This window comes from Notamacropus eugenii, chromosome 3 (genome assembly GCF_028372415.1).
Source record: "Notamacropus eugenii isolate mMacEug1 chromosome 3, mMacEug1.pri_v2, whole genome shotgun sequence".
Classification (NCBI taxonomy): domain Eukaryota; kingdom Metazoa; phylum Chordata; class Mammalia; order Diprotodontia; family Macropodidae; genus Notamacropus; species Notamacropus eugenii.
This window is the reverse complement of record NC_092874.1, coordinates 109,240,151-109,246,150: the sequence shown is the minus strand read 5'-3', so window position 1 is coordinate 109,246,150 and position 6,000 is coordinate 109,240,151. Positions and strand designations below refer to the sequence as shown.

The window sequence follows — 6,000 nt, the reverse complement described above, 5'->3', positions numbered from 1 at the left end:
TGTGGATAGGAAAAGTTGATTGGAGGACAGAGAACCTTCTGCCACTTAACAGGGCTGGTTGAGAAAATGGAGAGGCTTGTCTGGCTTGTTCTTCCACCTGTAGCTTCTTAGAGCCCAGCCAAGGGAGCAGTCTTGAAAAGCTTTGCACATCCCAGGTTTAGGGGAGCAGCTTTTATTATGAATGTAATACTACCTTAGACCACAAGGAATATTTTGAGTAGATTAGCCAGAAGTAGCCCCACCCAGCAGGTGATATGTGATACATATTGTTCCTTAAGTAGACCAAGAACATTAAGGTCAGTAGTCCAGAGTTATAAGCTGTTCCAAGGTTAAGGGTTTCCCTATTCATATGTCTTCCCTGTTAAGTTTATATGAGTTTGTGCTTACTTTTCCTCATGGATACTACATGCATTGGTAGGAAAGTGTGCCCTAGTTTTATTTGTGGACTATTATGTTATGGTTAGTCTTGCTTTGCATTTGGTTCAGTAAATGTTTCATGATTAAGAGTTAAGGGTGTCATGTTGGTTAATTTGTTTAAATGGGAAACATGCTGGTGGGGCCTCAAAAGCTTCAATTGTGACTGGTATACCTATAGCTTTCCTACACATGGGTTACCCCTCGGACCTTGAAAGAAAATTGTGGCTGCATGCCTGAAGCCTCTGACCTGTAACAGTGGGCACAGGTTGGGGTGATGGAGCCAGCACAACGAGAGAAGGGAATGGACACTAAGCCTACTTCATACCCATGATAAATTTGTAAAACAGTTGTATCACTTTTTAAAAAGTTTTTAAAAGCTATTTCCTTTCCCAGGGCCCTAGAGAAAGCGAGAAGAAAGTCCTCTCCCACTAAAGCAGCTCTGTTCAAAATCTTGGGAGAAATTTCCCACAAATTGTAGAAAATCCGAACTAAGTGGTGATGCTATTGATGAGACTAATGTATCTTCTATATCTCCGACTAACTGAAATGGAAAATGAAGAAGGAACGGTCAGTATTATCATTAACTTCCACCATTCAGATTTACATGATGTGGAATATTTTTCTTTTTTACCATTTACATTACACTAGGATTTTCAAAGCATTTTATCAATATATTTCATTTTATCCTCACAACAGACCAAGGATGCATGTGCTATTATTACTTTTCCCATTTTACAGATGAGGAAACTCACCAGGATAAGGGGAATAGGTACCCATTTTTCATGATGAGTTGACTGAGTGCCTTGTGATCAGTTCAGAGACACAATCCTGCATTCTTCCAAAATGGAGGCTTTTGCTGGTAATGTGGAAGGATGAATAGTTCTCTTTTTCTTGAATATATTCAGGGAGAACCCCTTCAATATGCAATCTATAAATTCCATTTTCTACATTCTCATTTCCCCACCATCCAAGAGGCAGAGTAGTTCCTTTTAAAGGACTAATCCTAAATTATATCCCTAATCCTAATTAAATTTTAGAATAATCTTTTAGTTCATTAAATCAGATAACCAGGGACTACAGTCAATCAACAACTATTTATTAAGCATCTGGTATGTGCCAGACATTGTGAGAGGTCCTGGAGATACAAAGACAGAAAAAGAATTGTCTCTGTCTTCAAGGATTTAACATTTTATCTGGTGGATGGTGTTGATTTACAAATAAATACAAAGTCCATGCACAGTGCCTACAAGGTTGGAAGGGGATCGTAATGGCTAAAGTGCTGGACTTGGAGCCACAAAGACCCCCTTTATTCATATCCCGCTTCTGATAATCACTAGCTGTATGATCCTTGGCAAATCATTTAAGCTCTCCCAGACTCGGTTTCTGCATCAGTGAAGTGAAATACGGAGGTTAGATTAGAAGGCCTCTAAGATCCTTTCCAGCTCTAAATCGCTCCTATGATCCTTCATATGCAGTTGGAGGGGCACTCATGGGGGTGGTGGTGGAGTGATTAGGAAAGGCCTCTGGTGCGAAGTAGCACCTACACTGGAGTTTTGAAGGTAACTAAGGATTTTAAGAGGTGGAGACCCAGATTCAAGAGGGTGGACGATGAACAATGATATTCTAGATAGGTTGAGGCATTGGGTTATGTACAATGCCCCTGCAATTTTACAGTACTTTGTCCCCTTCCCTCATCCCCCATATCTGCTTTGTTCCTAAGGTTTGTCAGTTAGATTTTCATGATATATCTGGCATTGATTCCTTTCTTTCTATTTACCCTCTCACTATTTCTGGTTCGGGTCCTCACCACCTTTTGCCTGGACCATTGTCATAGTCTCCTAACTGGTCTCCCTCCTTCCAGGTTCTCCCTTCTCCAACACAATCAAGCTGATCTGCCAAAATAATCTTCTGTCTGGGTCACTTTTCTGCTTAAAACCTTCTTGACGCCCTAGTACCGGAGGACAAAACACAGACTCCTTGGAATAGCATTTAAGACCCTCCACAGCTTCAACAATCTGGCTCCATCCTAGGTTTATTTCCTATTACTTTCTTATAGATACATACTCTACCCTCCAGCCAAGTTGGATTACTAGCTAGCTGCTACATTTCCCAAATCTGTGCATTTGTACAAACTGTCACCATGCTCAGAATATACACCCTTCTTACCTCTCTCTGAATTTTTAGCTTCCCTTCAAGGCTTAGCTCAGGTACCCTTTCATGTACGCTTAATCCCCATCCCACTAGGTATAAAGTATAAGCTCCTTGAGGGTAGAATAGGTTCATTTTTTGTCTTTGTAGTCCCAGTGGCTCACTCTGAGTTTTGTTCATAATAAGCCCTTAATAAAACAACCTCAGCCAAGCATTTAGACTCTTCTCACTTTCCCACTCACCTGATACAACCCTTGATGGTCAGAGCAGATATTTCCAGCGAGGCCAATGGATTTGTCCTGTCTTCCTGTCGAGGATTCAGGGTTTGCTCTCTGTCTTGTGGTTTTTGCTCCCAACAACTAATGTCCACAGAACATAAAAATGACATGAAACTTTCCCTGATTCTCCTCATTAGAAGTGACCTCTCTCCCTCTGAGTCTCTCAGGTCACCCTATGAGACCTGCCTTATGCAAGTAATCATTTTCTACTTTATATTATAATTATCCATCAATATGCCTTATTTACTTACTCATTTGTAAGTTCCTTATAGAAGGCTGGACCCAGTGACAAGAAGATCTGTGTTCGAATCCTACATCAGACACTTGCTGTCTCACCCTGGATAAATCACTTAACCTCTGTCTGTTTCAGTTTCCTCAACTATAAAATGAGATAATAATAGCATCTCCTTCCCAGGACTGTTGTATCAAGTAAAATATTTTAAAGCACTTAGCATAATGCCTAGTACACATTAGGTACTTAACAAATGCTCATTTCCTTCCTTCCTTATGGTAGATACTTAATAAATGTTTGTTGAACTGAATTTGTTCAATAACATTGGTTATAGGGAGTTCCTAAGCTATTAGTATCTCCTTGGAAGATAGTCACACATGTGTTCAAAGGTATGCTGAATACAATACAAGCCTCCTATGTCATCTCTATACCACAGGCCCCATAATCCCATTTCTCTTATGTGATTAAGGCACCACAACATAGAACCCAGGCCAGTAAGGTCTGTGCTCTCTCTTACAAGGGGAAGAAGACCCTTTAGGAACACCTGGCCTCCACACTACTCCTGACATCCACTGGGTCACTCTGTGCCACTCATTTTTCTTTATGTATTCACTAGACCTTATCATAGGATAAAAAAAGAGATATGTTGGATACAGGACCTCCAGAAAAGAACCCCAGAATAAAGGGACGTCCAGCTTCCCCAGAAATTTTAACTTCTCTAAGACAGGACTCCCCTGCCTATTCTGAATATTGGTTCTGTCATCCAATACATTTGCTATACCTGCTAGCTTTGTGTCATTTACAAATTTGATAAGCATGCTTTTGATATTTTGACTGAAACATCAATTAAAATATTGAACAGAACAAGATCAAGGACAGATTTCTGGGGCATGCCACTGGAGAACTTTCTCCAATGACATTGATCATCCATTGAGCTACCTAGCTGCCTCAGCTGCCTTGTGTTTCTTTCCTTGAGAACAAGTGACTGAGCAGTAATTCTGAGATGGAGGTTTCTAGCTTAGGTGGCTATCTTGGGAGGACCAGAGTCAATGAGAGATCTGGGTGTTGGCAGCAAGTGGTGCTTCCTATTCCTGTGTCCCTTCTTGGAGGAGAAGATAACCATGCATACCAGGCCTCCAGAAGATATAGAACTTGAATGAAAGGCTTAGACAGTAAAAATCTGTGACAGAAGGGAAATGTCTTATCCCACAAAGACTCTTTGAGTCTTTCCTACCTGCTGCAAAATAAAATAGGAATGATGAGTTACTATTCTGTGATTAAAGTATTTGTTAACATATGCTCATCAGTTCTGTTTTGAGCATTTGTTGTTGTGTTTATCCGTTCTCAAAGAGGATGACATGACTTGCAGTTGACTTTGATTTGAGTGAGGGAGGGCTGTGGAAGGTCATCAGCTTCACTTTCTTCTGAACCATCTGGGTCCAGTGGCCTGATATTCATCAGGACAGCTGGAGATGGCCCAGGATGTTTTGAGCATTTATTTTGTGATAGAAGAAATAAAGACTAGTTCTACACCAGAGATCTAAAATGCTGTACGTTGGGTAATTTTTCTATTAGGGATCCTGTTTATTCCTCTTGGGGAGATCATAGCCATAAGAAATATCTAAACTTTACTTAAGAGGTTTCCCCCAGGGTCCCTAAGGAGGAAACATAATGAGCTATAGTGTGAGAAAAGACTGATCCACTTTTTGGAGGTTGATCTCCCCTAGGATTGAATCTAGTCTAGAGCTGGAGCCCCTTACTGTAGAATAATTCCTCTCTTCCTGGGTCTTTGCACACCTTAATCAGGGTCAGTTCAAGGCAAATTTGTAAAATGGGCAAAGTTTCTTTCCAGAGTTTCTGTCTTCCCTTTAGTGAGAACTAGAGCTCCCTTCCTCAACCCATTACCTTTTTATGACTTCTATTCCCCCTTCCCTCCCTGTCTCTCACCTCCCACCCTTTTCTCCCCACCCCAGGCCTTCTCATGGTACTCAGGACCTTGTACATATTGTTACCTGGGCTATTAAGTGTTATAGCCTTTGGACTTTTCCCTTTTCTTTCTCCCCATTAAAAAAAATTATCCTATATGTCCTATCTCTTCATGGCCCTGGTAGGTGACTGGCCAATAAATAGGTCCAACTATTCTGAGTTCATTCAATTTGATTAAATAAGTGCTTATTATATTCAAGACATTGAGCGATGGGCTTGAAGCATAAAGATATAACGGATCTTATTTGTAAGGTTCTTCTAATCTATTAGGGGGAAAATATACATAGACAACTGATAAAAAGAAGCGGTTGATAAATACACAATATAATGGTGAGAGTGATGGCGTTGGAGTCAGAAAGACATTGGTTCAAATTCCACTTTAGTGGCTGTCTATTACATAGACAAGTCATTTAACTTCCCTGAAACTCTTTTTCTTCATCTACAAGATGAGAAGGTTGGATTTAAAAGCCCCTTTCAGTTCTAAACCTTAAAAGTGAAGCCCAGGCAAAGTAGAATGAGAAATTTCAGAATGAGGAGTTCACTTTCAGGAGCGGTTTTACGCAAGGTGCCATGGAGGAGATGGCAGCTGAGGTTGGTTTTGAAGGAAAAGAGGGGCTTCAACAGAAAGAGATATGGTGATGGCTTTGGGGAGTCCACTTCAGGCATGGATATAGGAGAGGTATGGGTTATGAAGAGTTCCAGTTTGAGTGAAATTTAGAATACCTGAAGAAGAAGAATATGAATCAGATCATGGAAGGTCTTGGATTAATAGTGTAACTTAATTTGTTAAGCAATTGGGAGCCACCAAAAGTTTTTTGTTTTTTATAGTAGAATGAAGTGACAATAAAACCAATGACAATAGTAGCTCACATTTACATTGCACTTGAAGGTTTCCTAAGCTCTTTAGTATATTATCTCATTTGGTCAGAGTGAAACATT

The 6,000-nt window shown here is 40.3% G+C and overlaps 1 protein-coding gene across 1 annotated transcript in view; it reads left to right on the top strand.

Moving 5' to 3' along the window:
• Positions 1-808: 808 nt before the first annotated feature.
• Positions 809-6,000, top strand: part of TBXAS1 (thromboxane A synthase 1) — a 252,187-nt gene continuing 246,995 nt past the window's right edge. The window contains exon 1 of the mRNA XM_072652586.1: positions 809-984. The gene's annotated coding sequence lies outside the window, so the exon portion shown is untranslated. The remainder of the gene's footprint in view (positions 985-6,000) is intronic.